At 37.2% G+C, this 23,417-nt stretch overlaps 1 long non-coding RNA gene across 1 annotated transcript in view; it reads right to left on the bottom strand.

Annotated features, from left to right (window-relative positions):
- The window catches only part of LOC128356165 (uncharacterized), a 164,238-nt gene that overhangs the window by 1,375 nt on the left and 139,446 nt on the right, over positions 1-23,417 (bottom strand). The window lies entirely within an intron of this gene.

Genomic DNA, 23,417 nt, shown 5'->3' with positions numbered 1-23,417 from the left:
TGTATCATGAGAGATACACTGATCCAATATATAGTGGATTGATATCAGCTCTGATCACTTATTAAAGTATTGATTATTGCACAGATAAACTGTCCTGTCATATGCACATTAAATATCATTTGTAGACACTTGTGTTATGAAATGGTAACAATAACATTTTATAAGCCTCCACAACTATGGAGCACTTTACCTTTGGACAAATATAAAAACATGTATATGTATATTAGTGTCAGCGTACATGAGGAAGAATGATCCCAGTCAGCTCAACACACTGAGCTTTACTCATTCAACATTTTTATCATCATATTCACAACTTACAGCACAAACATGCACATGTAGAGATCACTGACCAAAATCACAACTCACCTGGTTTTTGTTTTCAGATGAAACCCAAAAGAGAAAAAAGAAAACATAATGAAGTTAGAGAGTTGATGTGATATCAACATGGCAGACAGGTAAAAGTGTAAAAACTCAACTTTGTTTCTCTGTTTATTGAACACAACTGATTGGAGGAAAAATAAAGCACAGTGTCAGATTTCACAAACATCCTGTCTTAAGCTGCTGCACATTCACATTACTCCACTCTGCTACTTGAAATAACTTTACAGTAAACAGATGAAAAGCTGATGGTCACAGTCTCTGACTTCTCTATGACGAGTATTTAACGAGCTACCGGGACCTTAAAGAGAAAAAAAAGCTGTGTGGAAACAAATGGCCCACACTGTTGGTTCACACTGGCTACGTCACTACACACACACACACACACACACACACACACACACACACACACACACACACACACACACACACAAGATAATTATCTCCTTATTTTACTCTTTTAAATTACTGCTGGAGTGTTTTTGTACTTCATATTTATTTTGCACTGACTGAAATGTGAGCTACAGCTGGTCAGGAACAATTAAACTGATTCTGTGTTTGTGTGACAGTTCAGATTGATCTAAAATCTACCATCAACTGCAGTTTATCATTTATCTCCAGACTCCACTTATTCTAATATTTCTTTAAATTAAAGCCTTGGTATAATATTTGAAATGGACAATTAAATGTAATATTGAAGTGTTCTTTTCTCTGCTTAAAGATATATTTGTATTTACAGTGTGGAGACAAAAACATGAGCACACAGAGAACACAGAGAGGAGCTCAGTGTATGTTTAGTAACTAGAGTAACTTTCATTAAGAGAAGCATCAGCTCACTCTAAATAGGTAAACCTTCAGGTAGCTACCTTAACACTAAACACACACAACACCCCATTAGTCTAGTGTGTAGTGGGGAGCTGACAGCGTTTATAAAGAATTCAGATTTTTAAAGGAGAGAAAGTAATTATGTAAATGTCTAATATGTGGTCAGTTTATCAGAATAACGCCTGTTTGTAAATCTGCTGCAACGTTTTCAGACGTGTGAAAAGCCTGACGAACCGAGAGGCTGCAGGCCTCCACTGTGAGGTCTGCAGCCAGGTGCCTCTTAGATGAACCAGCGTGTTTCACTTTAACTGGTGACTTTTACATAGTTTAATAGTAATTTAATCTTTTTAACTACAGACTCATCTGTGCTTAATCTCTCAGTTATGCTTTACCATTGATGTAGCCTGAGTTAAATTGTCTTCATGTAATATGAGGAAGTCACCAGTTAAACTGAAACAGTGGTCATTTCAGCTCTCTGATTGGTCAGAGCCACGTCTGTGTTATAGAGGGGAATCCTGAACAGCCTGACTGTGTGTTCACGACCTCTCTGTGTGTAAATAATGTGAATTCATTTGAGGCTCTAATTTAACGTTTTCGGGATCTGGACAGTAGGTTTACTTCATAAATACTTCCTGTTAATATTCACATTTGTGGAGATTATTGTAAATATGCTTCATAAAATAATACATCAATGTCTAGTATGTAAAGCTAGTGATAGTCTGGGCAGCGCTGTTCTTCTGTCAGTAAAAACATGAAGCTTCACTTTACATTCAAACATGTGGCAGCTACAACCGTTAGATTTCATCTGACCAAAGGCAGTTATATCATATATTACAATGCTACACATTAGAGCTAGCACTAAATCACCAAAAAGCTGAACAGATCAGTTCATGGGATCATTTTCTCCCTCAGATAACCGGCAGATCATCTCAGATTCAACTCAGAAGCTGCTAACAGCTGAGATGACGCTGTTTTAGTTTAACTGATGACTTTCTCACATTGTAAGATATGTTACGAGAAGTGAATGAGTTTTATGAACATTATGTAACTTAGTGAATGATTGAGGTCTGTAGGAGTCAAAGTTACAGCAGGTGTAAAATGTAGAGACAGTGATGTCATCATAATCAGGACTCACCTTTGACTGCAGCTGTTTAAGAAAAGACAAAAGGAAAACATAATGATGTTAGAGTGTTTGTGATATCATCAACATAGCAGACAGGTAATACTAGAAAAACACAACTTTGTTAATCTGTTTATTGAACTAAACTGTTTGTTCATTGACTGATGGAGTGACATTTAGACATTTCTGGTGGAGCTTCTCATGATGCTCAGATCTCATATTCAGGTTGTGGCTTCAGGTTTGAGACACAAAAAAACCTAATGAACTATTACACTGGACTTTAATTTAGGAACATGTTTAAGGAGTATAATAATTTAGTTTCAGTGTTGAATATGTAAACTTATTTCTTGTTCCTTTCCTCAGAATCAGTTTGTTAACAAACATGTAAATTCAGCATCACATTTGATACCAAAGAAGTTTATGTAAAAATAGAAGAATGATCCTAGACAGTTTCACACAGTGTGTTGTGCAGATTTTCTAGTTAGTGAATGATTGAGGTCTGTAGGAGTCAAAGTTACAGCAGGTGTAAAATGTAGAGGCAGTGACGTCATCATAATCAGGACTCACCGAGATCTGTTTAAGAAAAGACAAAAGGAAAACATAATGATGTTAGAGTGTTTGTGATATCATCAACATAGCAGACAGGTAATACTAGGAAAACATAACTTTGTTAATCTGTTTATTGAACTAAACTGTTCGTTCATTTGACTGATGAAGAGAAATTTAGAAAGTTCTGGTGGAGCTTCTCATGATGCTCAGATCTCATATTCAGGTTGTGGCTTCAGGTTTGAGACACAAAAAAACCTAATGAACTATTACACTGGACTTTAATTTAGGAACATGTTTAAGGAGTATAATAATTTAGTTTCAGTTTTGAATATGTAAACTTATTTCTTGTTCCTTTCCTCAAGATCAGGTTAACAAACATGTAAATTCAGCATCACATTTGATACCAAAGAAGTTTATGTAAAAATAGAAGAATGATCCTAGACAGTTTCACACAGTTATAGATTTTCTAGTTAGTGAATGATTGAGGTCTGTAGGAGTCAAAGTTACAGCAGGTGTAAAATGTAGAGACAGTGATGTCATCATAGTCAGGACTCACCTCTGGCTGCAGCTGTTTGAGAAAAGACAAAAGGAAAACATAATGATGTTAGAGTGTTTGTGATATCATCAACATAGCAGACAGGTAATACTAGAAAAACACAACTTTGTTAATCTGTTTATTGAACTAAACTGTTTGTTCATTTGACTGCTGGAGTGAAATCTAGAAATTTCTGGTGGAGCTTCTCATGATGCTCAGATCTCATATTCAGGTTGTGGCTTCAGGTTTGAGACACAAAAAAACCTAATGAACTATTACACTGGACTTTAATTTAGGAACATGTTTAAGGAGTATGATCATTTAGTTTCAGTGTTGAATATGTAAACTTTAATAAATGTCTGCTCATTCATTAATAAAGCTAGCAGTGTGATTACTGTGCTGAGAGAAACACAAAGAGAGAGCTTGTTGTTTTATTTGCTGAGAAGAATATTTACACATTAATTGTGCTGTGAGGAAGCTGCCAGACAGCACTTAGAAATATACACACAGCTGACTGTAAATCACTGCTGTATAATCCCACTATAATGTCATTTAGTGTCCTCTGTGCTGCAGTCTGCTGGTTACAACATCATACAGCACCTATCATCCACAAACTGGTTTCCTTTACAACATGAAAATGTTTATAATTTATTAATAATTATTTTAATGTTTTCAAGCTTTAAATCTCTCTGAGTGGAGTTCTTGTTCCTTTCCTCAGGATCAGGTTGTTAACAAACATGTAAATTCAGCATCACATTTGATACCTAAGAGGTTTATTTAATCAGCTCCTGAGAAACAAAAACAGGTTTTTCATAAAGAGAAACTGATGATTGACTAACTTTGCACCTCCATCAGGAAGGAGAAGCTCTACTTCCACAGAGGGAAAAACAGAGGAAACACTATTTACAACAGACACATGTAGAGTAAAGAAGTTTAAACAACTGCTGAATTATTAATTAAAAGTCATTATGTAAATGTTATTAGTGAATAAATGATTCCAAGTGATGTGAAATCAGACTCATGCAAAAATAGAAGAATGATCCTAATCAGTTTCACACAGTTATAGATTTTCTAGTTAGTGAATGATTGAGGTCTGTAGGAGTCAAAGTTACAGCAGGTGTAAAATGTAGAGACAGTGATGTCATCATAATCAGGACTCACCTTCGACTGCATCTGTTTAAGAAAAGACAAAAGGAAAACATAATGATGTTAGAGTGTTTGTGATATCATCAACATAGCAGACAGGTAATACTAGAAAAACACAACTTTGTTCATCTGTTTATTGAACTAAACTGTTTGGAGTAAAAATTAAACCACAGTCTCAGTTTTCACAAACATCTTCAAAAAGGTTGGAAACCACTGGTTTCATCTTAAACAATGTGTTATATTTTAAAAGCTTGTCATATTATCCTCCGTGAATCCACTTAGAAACCATAAAAAGACTCTTCCTATAACTGCACAACTCAACTGCCAATCATCAAGTGTTTAAGTTTCCTTCATATCAAAGTAATCCTGAGATCATTGTCTGTACATCATCACTGCAAACAGGAAGTGATCATTTCTAATTCTCAATACTTTTAATGGAGCCACTTTGTCAACATGGAAACAAATACAGTCTAAATAAACTATGAGGCTCAAATTGGAGCCCACAGCTAACTCACTGAATCCATGGCAACACTATACTTCCTGTTAACATCCCCCAAAGCATTATGGGAACTGTATTTCCAAACCTGAGAGCACGATTATCCCTCAAATCAAAGTAAGACGAGGAACTAAATATTAATATGAACTTTGTTTGTAAGTATCAGAGTGTGATACTCCTGGATCACTGACTCTCTCCTCTCTACATTCATATACTGATGTTTGTCCTGTGGTGGTCCAGGAGCTGAGGCTACATGGAGGGTGATGGGGGGCTGTTGTCTCAGTTTTGTTGGGGGGCAAATCTTGAATTTCTTGAACCACAAAAATAAAAATGAAGTCCTGTAATGTGTTGTCTGAGATGTAGACAGTATTTCCTGTTCCACTAAAGTAATATAAAAACTGTTGTGAAATGTGAATCATAGCTTCTTGTGCAGCTTGTCTGAGCCTTTGTGTTATCACAGTTTAATTGTGTCAGTGAGAAACATTTGATCAACAGTCTCAAGCTGCCACAATGAAAAACTGACCATCAAATGTGTTGTAGTTGTTCTTTAGTAGCCGACAGCAGCTGATCAAACATTTAACTGGAGCTTTTATTTTCTCACAGAGGAAGGAGAGCATTATTTTATTTCACTGAAACTACACGTTTGTTCATGTTTATCATCTCAATGTATCCTACAAAATAAAGTTCATTAAAAGTTTAATCAAATATTTTATATGAACTAAATTCAGCCTAATAAATAAATAAATGAATAAATAAATAAATAATAGTAGTTTTCCTGTAAAGAGACACTCCAGTGATATCAAAGATCAGTTTACTGTCATGAGGAGGATTACTCAGCCTGTTAAACTCATGTTTATTATCTCAGTCAAACATTTGAGGAACTTTAACTTGAGTCCAAACTTTTCTTTTCAATAATACTGTAAAAACTGATCAATGATATAAAAACTGTGATGAAATATGAATCACTGAGTTTATAAAGCATGTTCACTCCTCTTGGTTCATACATTTCTGGTGGAGCTTCTCATGATGCTCAGATCTCATATTCAGGTTGTGGCTTCAGGTTTGAGACACAAAATAACCTAATGAACTATTACACTGGACTTTAATTTAGGAACATGTTTAAGGAGTATGATCATTTAGTTTCAGGTTTGAGTATGCTCAGACAGTTCAGACTGATCTAAAATCTACCATGAACTGCAGCTTATGATTCTGATCTCCAGACTCCACATTTTATATATATTATATATTGGGATTACAGTGTGAAGACAAAAACATGAGTGAACACAGCAGCTGAGTTAGCGCAGAGACGAGCACAGTACCATTAACAAATTGTATGTTTAGTATAGAAGCCAATGATTTCCCCAGCTGAACTGTGAGAAGGACTAGCTGAACTGCTGTTGCATGGAGGAGAGGACTTCTTCAACTGAACTGTGAGTCTGATGTGTGTTTTCTTCATGGGAAAAGAGGATTTCCATCGGCTGTACTGCACCTGAGCATCATACAGGCCTGCAATGGGCTTTTCTGTTACTGCAAGTGCGTGTGCGTGTGTGGGCCCACATTATGTATATATTGTGTTATCAGCTGAGTATTAAATAATAGGACATAGGGATATATTACAGACAATTTAGGACATTTAAGGTATTGTGTTACATATTTGCATAAGCCAATTGAGAGGTGTATATTTTTTGAAGTAACTTCCTGACTCAGTGAGGTAAATATACTTTTGGTATAGTCCAGAGGTTATCATTTATTTATTTTAAGTGGGTCTTTTTTGTGTTATTTAGGGAAATATATTTTTTGTGTTTAATTTTAGTTTTAAAAGGTAAATATTTGAGGTTGAGCATAGCTCAGTGGGTAGAGCACCCACCCCATGTGTTGAGGCTATAGTCCTCGTTGCAGGCGACCGGTTTAAATCCCAAGCCGAGCGGTCTTATCCTGCGTGTCATTCCCCCCTCTCTGCCTCCTGTTTCCTGTCTATCTCCACTGTCCTGAACATTAAAGGCAAAAAAGCCCAAAAAAATATACTTTAAAAAAATAAAAAAATAAAAAAAAGGTAAATATTTGTATTGCCGTAAAAACTTTGAGTAAACTACTGTAGAACTTTCCAGTAGGCAGTTTCTGTGTGGGAGTGGGCGTGTGCTGTTCATTACTAAGGGCAGGTGTTTTAGTTTAGTTTTCATCATGACACTAATTGTCAGAACGGGTACGCTTGTCGGTAAGTAAGGAACAATAGTGGTAATATTTCTAAGTTAAAATTAAGAGTGCAAGGATAAGTGTGTTATTTGGGGAATAACACCTTAGGGGTATTGCACGAAACCAGGATAAGGGATTAAGCCAGGATATGTTAGTTATCCTGGCTGAATTTAGCCTCAAGTCGGTTGCATGAAAGCAGGTTAAATTTAACCTGGCCCAGTTACTATGGTGATTTATTCTCTGCAGCTAGCCTGCTCCAGACCAGGCTAACAACCAGGCTAAAATTATTCCCAGGGATTTATCTGGCAGTTCTACTGTCAATCATGTGACAAATTAATGGGTTTTACAGCATTTCCATGGTCTTTCTAAATATGTTGATATAATAGACTATATTGTTGTTTCATTAAAGTCTGTTGACTGTTTAATTGCAACAGTCATTTTATAGTCATTCATGTGGTATCATTATTGTGTATAATGTACAGTAGATTTACTTTGTACTATTTACTAGCCGATACTCACAATGTTACTTGGCTGCTTCTGAGGCTAAGCAGCATCTGGGTCCTGTTACACATGTTATTTTCTATTAGCACCTAATCACTGACTTCATATCCATTATGGGCTAAATGAGCAAGACATTTCCACAAAATTGACATGATACCTCAAGCCTGGAGTCCAGCAACACTGTCTCCTCATCTGCAGAAGTGCATCCTGCAGCTGCAGATGTGCCTTCCCCCTGCCCTACACCTAAATATAATAATTGTTTGCACTTAATTATATTTCCTGAGTAGCATGCACTTTTACATGCCACATTTAAATCAAAGTGTACAACTGTTGATTAGTGGGCTTGGACAGTAACTTCTTTAGTCCTTTAATTGTAATTTTGACAGTTCTAGTGGAGCACTGTTGTATTAATTGTACTTTTTTTTTTTAAAGTATATTTTTTGGGCTTTTTGCCTTTAATGTACAGGTTAGAAGAGAGACAGGAAAGCTGGAGACAGAGAGGGGGGAATGACATGCAGGATAGGATTGCCAGGATCGCCTGCAGCGTGGACTGCAGCCTCAACACATGGGGCAAGTGCTCTACCCACTGAGCTATGCTCAACCCTTTAATTGTATATTAATTGCACTACTTATGCATTGAGCCGGTCCGCGATTGTCTGCCAGGCTTTCTCCCTTTCTTTGATTACAGTGCTTTGTGCTTGTGTTGCCTTTGTTCTTATAAATTTCTTTAACCTCATCATGAAACTCCATCAGGAGCTGTTGTTCAGCGGCCGTGAAGAATGACGTGCGACACCTTTCCATTTTCCAATCTGTGATTCTGTGATCGATGCCATGGGTCTATTTGAGAATGCCGTGAACACGCACTTATCCCAACTATCTACACCTGGCTTGACATAGCCGCACCTTTTCATCCTGGCTCAGCAAACGTGCAACCGAATAAGCCAAGATGCGCTGGTCAGACTAGATCAAGCTGCGCTTGCTCAGTTATCCTGGATTTCTTTATTCTACTGTTGAGCAATACCCCTCTTGTTTTGTGTTTATGTTGCAGGTTTACAACCTACTACTAACACTACTACTAGTTCTACTACTAAATCTATGAACACGTATTATCCTAGTTAGCTAGGATAGCCGTAGCACAGGTTAATTAGTTTGCTGATATTTAACGGATATGTGCAATAAAACCGTGTGGAGAACTGAGTTGTGACCGCCGTACTTGTCCTGAGACCCTTCCAGAGGGAGTTTATTAAACCAAGCAGTATGGAAAGCTAGGCAGTTTAATAGAATCTCTACAACTACATTTGTTTTCTTTTACAAAAGGTGTCTGGTGCCAGTTAATAAGGTATAGCAGGTGTATAGGCCTGGACTAAATTTTGTTATCATTAAGAGAAGTATCAGCTCACTCTAAATAGGTAAACCTTAACACTAAACACACACAACATCACCCCATTAGTCTCGTGTGCAATGGGGAGCTACATGTGTAATATTGTTCAGAGCTGACAGCTTTATAAAGAATTCATATTTTTTAAAGATTTTCTCTGGCATAGACACCTTTATTTGAAAGTAGAGACGTAGGAAATTACAGGAGAGAGAGGGGGGTGTGACATGCAGAAAGGTCCACCAGCCGGGACTCGAACTGGGGTCTGCTGCGTACATGGCATGCGCTCCCAACCACTCGACCACCTGTTTGCCAGAATTCAGATTTTTAAAGGAGAGAAAGTAATTATGTAAATGTCTAATATGTGGTCAGTTTATCAGAATAACACCTGTTTGTAAATCTGCTGCAACGTTTTCAGACGTGTGAAAAGCCTGACGAACCGAGAGGCTGCAGGCCTCCACTGTGAGGTCTGCAGCCAGGTGCCTCTTAGATGAACCAGCGTGTTTCACTTTAACTGGTGACTTTTACATAGTTTAATAGTAATTTAATCTTTTTAACTACAGACTCATCTGTGCTTAATACCTCAGTTATGCTTTACCATTGATGTAGCCTGAGTTAAATTGTCTTCATGTAATATGAGGAAGTCACCAGTTAAACTGAAACAGTGGTCATTTCAGCTCTCTGATTGGTCAGAGCCACGTCTGTGTTATAGAGGGGAATCCTGAACAGCCTGACTGTGTGTTCACGACCTCTCTGTGTGTAAATAATGTGAATTCATTTGAGGCTCTAATTTAACGTTTTCGGGATCTGGACAGTAGGTTTACTTCATAAATACTTCCTGTTAATATTCACATTTGTGGTGATTATTGTAAATATGCTTCATAAAATAATACATCAATGTCTAGTATGTAAAGCTAGTGATAGTCTGGGCAGCGCTGTTCTTCTGTCAGTAAAAACATGAAGCTTCACTTTACATTCAAACATGTGGCAGCTACAACTGTTAGATTTCATCTGACCAAAGGCAGTTATATCATATATTACAATGCTACACATTAGAGCTAGCACTAAATCACCAAAACGCTGAACAGATCAGTTCATCGAATCATTTTCTCCCTCAGATAACCGGCAGATCATCTCAGATTCAACTCAGAAGCTGCTAACAGCTGAGATGACGCTGTTTTAATTAACTGATGACTTTCTCACATTGTAAGATATGTTACGAGAAGTGAATGAGTTTTATGAACATTATGTAACTTAGTTAGTGAATGATTGAGGTCTGTAGGAGTCAAAGTTACAGCAGGTGTAAAATGTAGAGACAGTGATGTCATCATAATCAGGACTCACCTCTGATTTCAGCTGTTTAAGAAAAGACAAAAGGAAAACATAATGATGTTAGAGTGTTTGTGATATCATCAACATAGCAGACAGGTAATACTAGAAAAACACAACTTTGTTAATCTGTTTATTGAACTAAACTGTTTGGAGTAAAAAAATAAACTAATATTGAAGCATTATTTTCTCTGCTTGTTGATATATTCGGATTACAGTGTGAAGGAAAAAACTCAGCAGTGCAAACAGTATTTCTGGTAAACATTTAACACAGTGTAAAGAAGTTTAAACAACTGCTGAATTATTGCTTAAAAAGCCATTATGTAAATGTTATTAGTGAATAAATGATTCCAAGTGATGTGAAATCAGACTCATATAAAAATAGAAGAATGATCCTAATCAGTTTCACACAGTTATAGATTTTCTAGTTAGTGAATGATTGAGGTCTGTAGGAGTCAAAGTTACAGCAGTGTAAAATGTAGAGGCAGTGACGTCATCATAATCAGGACTCACCTAGGGTGGCTCTATCTGTTTACAAGACAAAAGGCAAAAGACAAAAGGAAAACATAAAGATGTTAGAGTGTTTGTGATATCATCAACATAGCAGACAGGTAATACTAGAAAAACACAACTTTGTTCATCTGTTTATTGAACTAAACTGTTTGGAGTAAAAATTAAACCCCAGGGCCCTCCATGTTCTCCTGATGATGGACTCATGAACATTAACTGTGGTCACTGTGAGAATGTCCTTTAATTTCCTAGACGTTGCCCTGGAGTCTCTGTGGCCTGCTGGACTATTACACAGCTGCTCTTAGTGTGATCTTTGTTGTTCATCCACTCCTGGGGAGAGTAACACTGCTGTTGGATGTCTGTCATTTCTACACAATCTGCCTGATAGTCGACTGGTGGAGTCCAAACTCTTTACAAACTGTTTTTAACCCTTTCCAACCTGCTGAGTATCAGCAACTCTTCTTCTCAGCTCATCACAAATCTCCTTTGTTTGAGACATGACACACTTCCACAAATCTGTGTTGTGAAGCTCAGACTTTTATAGTGAAGACCCAGATTCCTCTTCTTTAAATAAAACAGGGCCTCCCAGACTCACACCTGATCATCATCCCATTGATTCAAACACCTGACTCTGATTTCTCCTTCCAATGAATTGATAATCCTGGGGTTCACATACTTTAACTCACACAAATATGTAACATTGGATCATTTTCCTCAATAAATAAACAAGTGGAAGGTTTTAGATTCATTTAACTGATTAGTGATGTGCCTGTAGACAACAATAAATGATGTGTGTGTTCAAAGTGAATGAAAAGCTAATTATTGTCTTTATTACTTTAAATTACTGCTGGAGTGATGTGAAATCAGACTCATGTAAAAATAGAAGAATGATCCTAATCAGTTTCACACAGTTATAGATTTTCTAGTTATTGAATGATTGAGGTCTGTAGGAGTCAAAGTTACAGCAGGTGTAAAATGTAGAGACAGTGATGTCATCATAATCAGGACTCACCTAGGATGGTTCTTTCTGTTTAAGAAAAGACAAAAGGAAAACATAATGATGTTAGAGTGTTTGTGATATCATCAAACATTTCTGCTCAGATTCTTGAACCACAAAAATAAAAAAGTCCTGTAATGTGTTGTCTGAGATGTAGACAGTATTTCCTGTTCCACTAAAGTAATATAAAAACTGTTGTAAATGTGAATCATAGCTTCTTGTGCAGCATGTCCTGAGCCTTTGTGTTATCACAGTTTAATTGTGTCAGTGAGAAACATTTGATCAAAGATCATAGACATTTTGTGTCCAATTAAAACGTATTAATGAGCATCAGTGTATTCTTGGTCATCTGCCAACTTATCTAAGAGGTTTATTTAATCAGCTCCTGAGCAACACAAACAGGTTTTTCATAAAGAGACACTGATGATTGACTGACTTTGCACCTCCATCAGGAAGGAGAAGCTCTACTTCCACAGAGGAACTCAGATGTGTTTTACTTCATGTACATCAGTGATGAGTCTGCAGAGAACAATAAATGATCTCTGAACCAAAGAAGTCTTCAGACTGAATGAAAAGCTAATTTTCACCTCATTTAACTCCTTTAAATTTGTGTTGTGTGTTTTCGTACTTCATATTTATTTTGTATCAAACATCAAACAACTGAAATGTGAGCTACAGCTAGTCAGGAACCATTAAACTGATCCTCCACACACCTGAACAATCACTGCATGAAGCTGGACGTATTTAACAGGTTTTGGAAAGTGACACAATCTGCAATGTGTCACAAATATCCAGCATGTTTGATAAAGAGGGAATCACTCCATACATGGTTGCAGCGCTGTGGGGACGAGGCCCTGCCAGATGTGTTTCTGACTATTTGACTTGAGTCCATCTGGGACTCTGAAACCAGTCACATCACTAAATAAGAGTTTTATCAAAGTACTCACCAACAACAAGGACAACGAGGAATATTTCTCCTGGACGATTTGGAAAGTTACAGGTGTATTTTTCACTGTCAGCCACCTTCGTATCTCTGATGGTTATGGAGGCGTTGCCTGACTTCAGTTCATCTGGAAAATATGAGACTCGTCCTTTGAACAGCTGATCTTGACCTGTATTGGCGTTATTGGAATGATCTCCAGCATCATACAGGAACACCTGACGATCATCTTTCTTCCACTCAAACTTCTTGTTAGTAATGTCCTCTCTGAGTGAACAGGGTAAAGTGACGTCACTTCCTTCTCTCACTCTGATGAGTGTTGTCCCTGGAAGACAAAAACACGTATTAATCAGTATGTTTACATGCAGAATAATCAGGTTAAGACAGACATATGGAAGTTTGTTGTCATAGCAACATATCAACTTATGTTATAACAAGAAACTTTTCTTGTTTCTTGTCGTCTGGCACATTGTCTTCAACAAATCATTTGCTCTGCTCTGCACATATCATACTTACACTTGTTCATATTTCACTTTTTTACATCTATTTATGTTTTATCTGTTTTTATCTTTTACATTTAGTTTTCTCTGATTCTTATTTTTCACATTATTATATTATTCTAGTCTTTTATCACAACCTGAGGAGAACAACACACACATTAATAAATAATAACATTTAACTCTTTAACTTTGTTCCAAAATGATGATGATCTTCAGCAATGGCGAAGTCATCAGACTATCTCTGTCTACACATCCAACACACTAATAAATATTACACCTGGTTGAACAAATGAATGAGAGAAAGAAAGAGAAGCAGGAGAGAGCTGCAGATGGAAGAGGAAAACTCAACTAAACAAAGTCAAACTTCATTTCCCAGAATTCATCCTGATTACTAGGAGCTAAATAAAAAGACAGTAAGGACGAAGCTCTGAACTCCACTCAGACAGCGAGCACACCCAGAGTTCATCTACTATACTGCAGAAATATCACTGTCCACTAATATAAAGCATGTTTGATACAGAAGATGGAGTTTCCACAGACACAGCTGCTCCACCATGAGGACCACGCCCCCACCTGTTTCTAGCTATGACGGATCATTAGAGATACTGTAGAAAAGGCTCCATGTGAACTCTATCCCAGTAACAATGTATGGCTTCATTATAGTGGTAAACATTTCACTGCTTTTATCAGAGGACACTTTACACTAAACTGCTGTCTCATTAGAGCTCTGAGTCCTGATTGGTGAGGCACACAGACCTGCGGGGGGGGGGGGGGGGGGGGGGGGCCAAGACCAAGGAGTTGATCATCGACTACAGGAGGAATAAACAGACATTCAGCCTTTAAACATGAGCGGTGTCTGTGTGGAGAGTCTCACACTTCTGCTTTCTGAGTGTCCAGATAGAGGAGGACCTGACCTGGAGCACTAACACTACAGCGTTGGTTAAGAAGACACAGTAGAGACTCTACTTCCTGAGGATCCTTAGGAAGAACCATCTCAGTCAGGAACTGCTTGTGTCCTTCTAGCGCTGCTCCATAGAGAGCGTTCTGACCTTCTGTATCTGTGTGAGGTTTGCTAGCTGCACAGTAGCAGAGAGGAAAACGCTCCAGAGGGTCGTCACCACCACAAAGAAGATCATCAGCTGCCCTCTCTCCTCTCTGGAAGATCTCTACAGCTGCTGTCTCAATAAGGCCCACAAGTGTAAGGTTTTGATTAATTAATTTCAAATGTTTTTTTATTGTGAAGCAGATAGTATATCAAATATACAGTACATCCATCTTGGTTTATGCAATGCTTCAATATTTTGTAACATAAGTAACAAAGGTGTCCTACGAACAAGTAAATAATTGAAAGAAAAAGAAAAAAAAATGGGAGAAAAATCAGAAAAATATACAAAAATAAGTAAATAATACATTATTGAAATAAATAAATAATAATACCTCCCTCCCTGACCCACCCCATCCCACCCACCTAGTACTACTCAGGTTGTCCTACATCCTGTTTCAAGAAAGAAATAATCGGTCGCCACATCTCTTTGAAGTCTTCCAACCTACCACTAAGAGAATAACGAATCCTTTCAAGGTGTAATGTGTCAGTCAGTGCCGTTAACCATTCTTTGAAAGTAGGTGTCTCCGTTTTTTTCCAGTGGAGGAGAACAAGTTTTTTCCCACAGAGGAGACCATAGGATAAAAGGCGGCGCTGCATAATCTGCAGGTTCCCAATGCTCCCTGATGTCCCTAGTATAACCAAGAGAGGATCTGGTTGTAATGTAGTCTTGAAGACTTTTGAGAAAAATGAAAACACTGCTGTCGAGAAATGTTCTAGTTTGGGGCATAGTGTGTAGCTATGAAGTAGATTTGCCTCCTCTTGGTTACATTTTTCACAGATGGGTGATATTTCTGGGAATATTCTATGTAATTTTACTCTTGAGTAATGCAGCCTATGCAGAGTTTTAAACTGGATCAGACAGTGTCTAGCATTTAGGGAGCAAGTGTTGATATATCTCAGGCTTCCCTTCCATATATCCTCCGCTATCGTCATACCCAATTCTTTTTCCCAGCCTTCCTTTATGTATGCTGTATTCACCTGATCTAGCTCCTGAAATGAATCGTATATCACTGAAACTGCATTCCTCTCCGTCGTGCAATCTCTAAGACACCTGTCTAGCTTGTCAGGGGTAGCATTTTCAAAATGGTCCAAATGTGTCCTTACAAAATGTCTGACTTGAAGAAAAAATCACTTTTTGACAGACCATATTTCTCCTGTAGTTGTTGAAATGATGCAAATGAACCACTAATGTACAAGTCACCTACACTGTACAGTCCAAGTTCTTTCCATCTATCAAAGCCTCCATTTATAATAGAAGGGGTGAATGATGGGCTTGCTGATATTGGAAGTGTAAAGGATAGTTTCCTAAGTTTGAGTTGTTTTGATATTTGCCTCCAGATTTTAATAGTGCTATGTATAATTGGGTTGTAACTATAGTATGATTTTTTAAGATGGATGGGAGACATCACAATAGCACCAATCGAATATGGAAAACAATCCTCTTGCTCTATGTCCAGCCAGCTGGCAAGCACAACTGTTTCGTCTAGCCAGTAGGAGATGCATCGGATATTTGCTGCCCAATAGTACCTGACAAAATCCGGGAGGGCCAACCCACCATTGGTTTTACTCTTGCACAGATGCCCCTTTCTAATCCTATGTGTTTTGTAATTCCAAATAAATGAAAGAATCATAGAATCCAGTTTTTTAAAGTAGGTTTTACTAAGGAAGATGGGTAAGTTTTGAAAGAGGAACAGTAACTGAGGGAGACAGACCATTTTGACTGCATTCCCTCTACCTATCAAGGAAATAGGGAGGGTTTTCCAGAACTCCAGTTTGTTTTTAAACTTATTTAATATAGCCATATAATTAGCCTCGAATAATTTACTATATTTCTTTGTAATTTCTAACCCCAAGTATGTGAATCTCTCCTGTGCCAGTCTGAATGGAGTTTGTTCTAATGCACCTGGGTCACTGCATCGCACTGGCATCAGCTCACTTTTTGTCCAGTTCACTCTGTATCCAGAGAACGAACTAAATAAATCAATTGTCTCCAATAAAACAGGCATTGAAGTTTTTGGCTCTGTAATAAAGGTCAAAATGTCATCCGCATAAAGCGATATTTTATTTGTTGTGTAATCTGTGTCATAACCATGAATTTCTTTATTTGTACGAATGGTCTCCGCTAATGGCTCCAGTGCTAGTGCAAACAACAAGGGGCTAAGAGGGCACCCTTGTCTAGTGCCTCTATATAGGTTAATTGTCTCTGACATTGTCTGATTAGTGAGAACTCTGGCAGTAGGATTGGAGTAAAGTAATTTTATCCATGAGATAAATCTTGTTCCAAGTCCAAATTTTCCTAATACAGCATATAAATATGGGAATTCTACACAATTAAAAGCCTTTTCGGCATCCAAACTCAGAATGAAAAGATCTTCTTTTGGATGCCGAGGGGAGTACAGAATATTAAGTAGGCGTCTAACATTATGAAGATTTTCAAATCAGAATTCAGTAGTGACACTGGTCTATATGAGCCCACCTGCTCTAAGTCCTTCCCCTTCTTTGGGATAAGTGTTATTGTAGCCTCGTTCAGTGTTGATGGTAATTTGCCATCCTCCAAGGATTTTTTATACATCCTGAGAAGAAATGGGGATATTTTATTACCAAATTTTTTATAGAACTCATTACATATCCCGTCTGGTCCTGGGCTCTTTCCATTCTTTAGGGAATTAATTGTTTTCTTTATATCTCCCTCTGTAATTTCCATTCCTAAGGAATTCTGCTCACTCTCTGACAGTGTTGGTAATTGACATGTATTTAGGAACTGTTTCATGGTCTCAGGAGCATGTGCCTGGGAGCTGTATAAAGCCTCATAATAATGGCGAAATGCGTTATTAACATCGTTTTGTGATGTGACAGGGGTGCCAGTTCCTGAACTTATCTTATGAAGAGCTCTATCACTTTCCCTTTTCCGCAATTGCCTAGCCAACAGCTTATGAGGTTTATCCCCAAATTAAAAAAAAGTCTGTTTAGTAAAAGTAAAAGCTTTAGAAATTTTTTCAGACAGAAGTGTATTGAGCTGGTATTTAAGGGCTGAGATTTTATTGTGTTTCTCTGCAGAGGGCTGGGCAGCATTTTCTGCATCTAGTTTTCGTATCTGCTCCTCTAGGTCTGTCTGTTTTCGATTGTTGCGTTTCTTTTGTGAGGACTGATAGGAAATAATGCATCCTCTTATATATGCTTTGAAAGATTCCCACAAAAGAACTGGGGAGATATCATCTTTATCATTTGTTTCAAAAAATATTCCTATTTGAGTCTGCAAATATTCGCAGAATCCTTTCCTTGTTAGCAACTGCGGATCAAGCCTCCAGGATCTAAAGTTTCTCCTCAGCTCAAGCAGCTGCAGTGAGACAGAAACCGGGCAATGATCTGAGATTATTATATTGTGATATTTAACATTATTTACCCCAGATAGAAGTTTGCTGTCTAAAAGAAAAAAATCAATTCTGGAGTACACATTATGTGCTCGAGAATGAAACGAATACTCTCTACCGGATGCATTCAAGATTCTCCACACATCTACCAAATTGGTATTTTTAATAAATGAATTCAGAAAATCGGAAGCATTGGATTGAGGTGATCTTTGATTTGATGATTTGTCCAGATAGGTATCTAAAACCAGATTGAAATCCCCACCGATAATGAGATTCGTGCTTCAGATGTCTGGGATCATACTAAAAGTCTTTCTAAAAAATTCTGGGTCATCCCAATTTGGTCCATACACGTTCAGTAATGTAATTGGTATGGAGTGCATCTCTCCTGCGACCATGATGAATCTCCCATCTTTGTCAGCTAAGGTAGATTTATGCAAAAAGGGAACATTTTTACGAATTATTATGGCTGCTCCTCTTGCCTTGGCATTAAATTTGGAATGGTAAACTTGGTTTATCCAACTGGCTCTAATTTTATTGTGTGCTTCATTTTTCAGATGTGTCTCCTGTAAAAAAATCACATCCGCTTGGATCTGTCTCATCAAGTGTAAGGTTTTGGACTCATTTAACTGGTTAGTGATGTGTCTGCAGACAATAAATGATCAAATGTTCAAAGTGAATGAAAAGCTAATTATTTTCTGACTTTATTACTTTAAATTACTGCTGGACTGTTTTTGTACTTCATATTTATTTTGCACTGACTGAAATGTGAGCTACAGATGGTCAGGAACAATTAAACTGATTCTGTGTGTGTGTGACAGTTCAGACTGATCTAAAATCTACCATCAACTTAAATTAAAGCCTTGGTATAATACTTGAAATGGACAATTAAATGTAATATTGAGGTGTTATTTTCTCTGCTTATAGATATATTTAGATTAGTGTAGAGAAAAGCAGTGCAAACAGTATTTCCAGTAAACATATAACACATATATAGTAAAGAGAGTAAAGAAGTTCAAACTGAATTATTGCTTAAAAGGCCATTATGTAAATGTTATTAGTGAATAAATGATTCCAAGTGATGTGAAATCAGACTCATGTAAAAACAGAAGAATGATCCTAATCAGTTTCACACAGTTACAGATTTTCTAGTTAGTGAATGATTGAGGTCTGTAGGAGTCAAAGTTACAGCAGGTGTAAGATGTAGAGACAGTGATGTCATCATAATCAGGACTCACCTTTGATGAGTTCCTCTGTTTGAGAAAAGACAAAAGGAAAACATAATGATGTTAGAGTGTTTGTGATATCATCAACATAGCAGACAGGTAATACTAGAAAAACACAACTTTGTTCATCTGTTTATTGAACTAAACTGTTTGGAGTAAAAATTAAACCACAGTCTCAGTTTTCACAAACATCTTGGCTTCACACACACGACTGCTTTGTCAGTCCCAGACGGGTTAAAGCTGAAGACTAAAAGGTTGAAACCGCTGGTTTCATCTTTAACAATGTGTTGTATTTTAGAAGCTTGTTATATTATCCATTGTGTCAAATCTGCATCTGAAAAGTAACTAAAGCTGTTAAATAAATGTAGTGGAGTAGAAAGTAGCATCACATGGAAATACTACAGTAAAGTACAAGTACCTCTAACTGTACTACAGTAAAGTACAAGTACCTCTAACTGTACTACAGTAAAGTACTAGTACCTCAAACTGTACTACAGTAAAGTAGTACTATATGTGTTTAAATGAAATATGCATTACTTTCATTTTCATCAGGGATTAAAGCAAAAAAAAATCCTGAGCCTGAACTTTTTTAGACTTGTGCACTTGACTCTACACGCCACTACGTTGGTTGATCGATTGGAAACCGGTTTACTTTTTGGAGTGTTTGCACACGACACAGGCCTTGTTTTTGATGTTGGTGGTAATCTGTGGCGTGTACACATTCGCAAGGTCAAAATGATTGCAGACTAAGGTTTGACTAAACTGCAACACCAAGAAAGGCCAATAGGTGGCAATAGTAGTCCAACACACTACAATATGCTACATGTAGCATTTAGGATTTCTTTTGATATCAAGTTTCGCTGCTAATCTTTGTCTTTGACAGGTTACAAAATGGCCTACAATCACAAGGTGACATGTGAAATTGGAAGGCAGGCATTTGAAGAATAAGATTTATTTGCAACCATTTAATTTAAGGTATTCAAAAAGGACAATGATTCTCTTTTTAAAGAGTTTTAATTCAACAGTTTCAACATATTTGAACTTTCTTTAAAATAAATAGTGGCAAATTAAATACTAAGAAATTACTAGACGTTAGTAAATCAAGTCTATAAATAACATAAAAAATATCAACTTCTACATGAAGTAGTAACAAATCAGGTACAATTACCGTAAATTCCGGACTACAGAGCGCACCTGATTAAAAGCCGCATGCTCTAATTTTAGAAAGAAAATCAATGTTGTACTTGTACAAGCCGCACCGGATTTTAAACCGCAGGTGTCCCACGTTGTAATATGAGATATTAGCGAGGGTTGGTCCGATCGGCGATGCCTGACAGCCATCACGCAACCCCCCCCCCCCGCCTCCTCTGACTACAGACATTTAGGGCAGGGAATCCCGGGACATCAACGACGTTTTAAAAGGCAACATTAGCTGAGCCCTGGTCATTTCAAGCAACATGCAATGTGGAGAGATTATGCATATGGATTCCCAATCCGACCATTATAATGAATAGGCTATAGGCTTAATATTAGTTTACATCCAGCGTGCTGCGTGGACTTCATTACATCTGCTGCACCGCTGCTACCACAATTATGAAATGCTACGTTTATTGTCTGTGACTGTGACCCTCATAAAAGTAATACTTTACAAATCTGCATTATATAAACTAACGAAATTCGTTAAAGTAAGTCATTTGACGACTTCTAAGTCATTAAACTAAGTCTTACTTTTACTGGAGTAATCTACCTCCTTCTGCCATTGTACAGCTTATAGTCCGGAATGTACAGTAGTTAAATCAGATAGTTAGATTTAAAACGGTTTCACCATTTCAACAACTTTGAACTTTCTTTAAAATAAATAGTAATAATAAAAAAAATTTGCCGCTGGATGCATTTAATCTTTCTGGAGCACAGCGTGCAGAAACAGGCACCTGGCTCTCTCATCTTTTTGCACCAACTACTAAACGGCTTGCCGTCCTTCCCTAGCTCATCTAGCCATGCCCAACGCCATTTATTTTTCAACCCTTGGTCGATTATCAGGGCATTTTCCCCTGAAGTCATGAACTGAGCCATCTTTCCACTCCATGCAACGTCTCTCTCTCTACTCTGGCGATTAGGCTTCATACGTAACATTGGTGGAGGCACGTTTCCTCAAGACCCGCCTTATTTCACCTCTGATTGGATAATAATGTTAGTTTCAGAGCGGGAGAGTTGTACTTCTCTCATATCATTGGCAGACGAACGATTACACTCTCTTTCACATTTAAAAATTATATTATTTTATTTATTTTGTTTTGACGCGCCCGCAGTCAAGCGCCGCACGCCGGAATTCCGGCACGGGGCCGGAAAACTTTAATCCCTGTTTCATTATCATAATCATTATAATCACTATTATTGAAAACGAATGCAGTTGAAACAAGGTAACAGGCCAGATTGAACTTGACATGACCTGTGTCAGATCTGCTGAGCAAACAGCAGCTGTGTACCCAAAAAAAACAAAAACAACTCAACATGGGAGGAGACCAGAAAGCACCTGTATTTCCAAGAGTCTGGGCCAAGATGATATCATATGTTTTGGAAGAAAACTGATTGGTTAAACGTATACCAAACATGGGGGGGATACAACTTTTGGCAAGGGTTAGCAATATTGATAGTATAAAAAAGACTCCCCAAGAGTCTTATCTCTTTGTTTCACTGTTGCATGGACATGGTCTGTGTATTGTGATTCCGGGTTTTGCTGTCGACAATAAAACTCTAACTGCATTCAGCTGGACGACTCCTGATGATCTTTGATTTGATTTAATTTTGAACTTCAATGTTTTAAACAACGAGGAACTTATCGGATATTTGAACCTACAGTAGCCGACAGCAGCTGATCAAACATTTAACTGGAGCTTTTATTTTCTCACAGAGGAAGGAGAGCATTATTTTATGTTTGTTCATGTTTATCATCTCAATTTATCCTACAAAATAAAGTCCATTAAAAGTTTAATCAAATATTTTATATGAACTAAATTCAGCCTAATAAATAAATAAATGAATAAATAAATAAATAATTGTAGTTTTCCTGTAAAGAGACACTCCAGTGATATCAAAGATCAGTTTACTGTCATGAGGAGGATTACTCAGCCTGTTAAACTCATGTTTATTATCTCAGTCAAACATTTGAGGAACTTTAACTTGAGTCCAAACTTTTCTTTTCAATAATACTGTAAAAACTGATCAATGATATAAAAACTGTGATGAAATATGAATCACTGAGTTTATAAAGCATGTTCACTCCTCTTGGTTCATACATTTCTGGTGGAGCTTCTCATGATGCTCAGATCTCATATTCAGGTTGTGGCTTCAGGTTTGAGACACAAAAAAACCTAATGAACTATTACACTGGACTTTAATTTAGGAACATGTTTAAGGAGTATGATCATTTAGTTTCAGTGTTGAATATGTAAACTTTAATAAATGTCTGCTCATTCATTAATAAAGCTAGCAGTGTGATTACTGTGCTGAGAGAAACACAAAGAGAGAGCTTGTTGTTTTATTTGCTGAGAAGAATATTTACACATTAATTGTGCTGTGAGGAAGCTGCCAGACAGCACTTAGAAATATACACACAGCTGACTGTAAATCACTGCTGTATAATCCCACTATAATGTCATTTAGTGTCCTCTGTGCTGCAGTCTGCTGGTTACAACATCATACAGCACCTATCATCCACAAACTGGTTTTTTCCTTTACAACATGAAAATGTTTATAATTTATTAATAATTATTTTAATGTTTTCAAGCTTTAAATCTCTCTGAGTGGAGTTCTTGTTCCTTTCCTCAGGATCAGGTTGTTAACAAACATGTAAAGTCAGCATCACATTTGATACCTAAGAGGTTTATTTAATCAGCTCCTGAGAAACAAAAACAGGTTTTTCATAAAGAGAAACTGATGATTGACTAACTTTGCACCTCCATCAGGAAGGAGAAGCTCTACTTCCACAGAGGGAAAAACAGAGGAAACACCATTTACAATAGACACATGTAGAGTAAAGAAGTTTAAACAACTGCTGAATTAATAATTAAAAAGCCATTATGTAAATGTTATTAGAGGATAAATGATTCCACTCAGAAGTGATGTGAAATCAGACTCATATAAAAATAGAAGAATGATCCTAATCAGTTTCCCACAGTTACAGATTTTCTAGTTAGTGAATGATTGAGGTCTGTAGGAGTCAAAGTTACAGCAGGTGTAAAATGTAGAGACAGTGATGTCATCATAATCAGGACTCACCTTTGGCTGCAGCTGTTTAAGAAAAGACAAAAGGAAAACATAATGA

This window comes from Scomber japonicus, chromosome 3 (assembly GCF_027409825.1).
Source record: "Scomber japonicus isolate fScoJap1 chromosome 3, fScoJap1.pri, whole genome shotgun sequence".
NCBI lineage: Eukaryota > Metazoa > Chordata > Actinopteri > Scombriformes > Scombridae > Scomber > Scomber japonicus.
The sequence above is the reverse complement of the archived record's forward strand: the minus strand, read 5'-3'. Positions and strand labels throughout refer to the sequence as shown.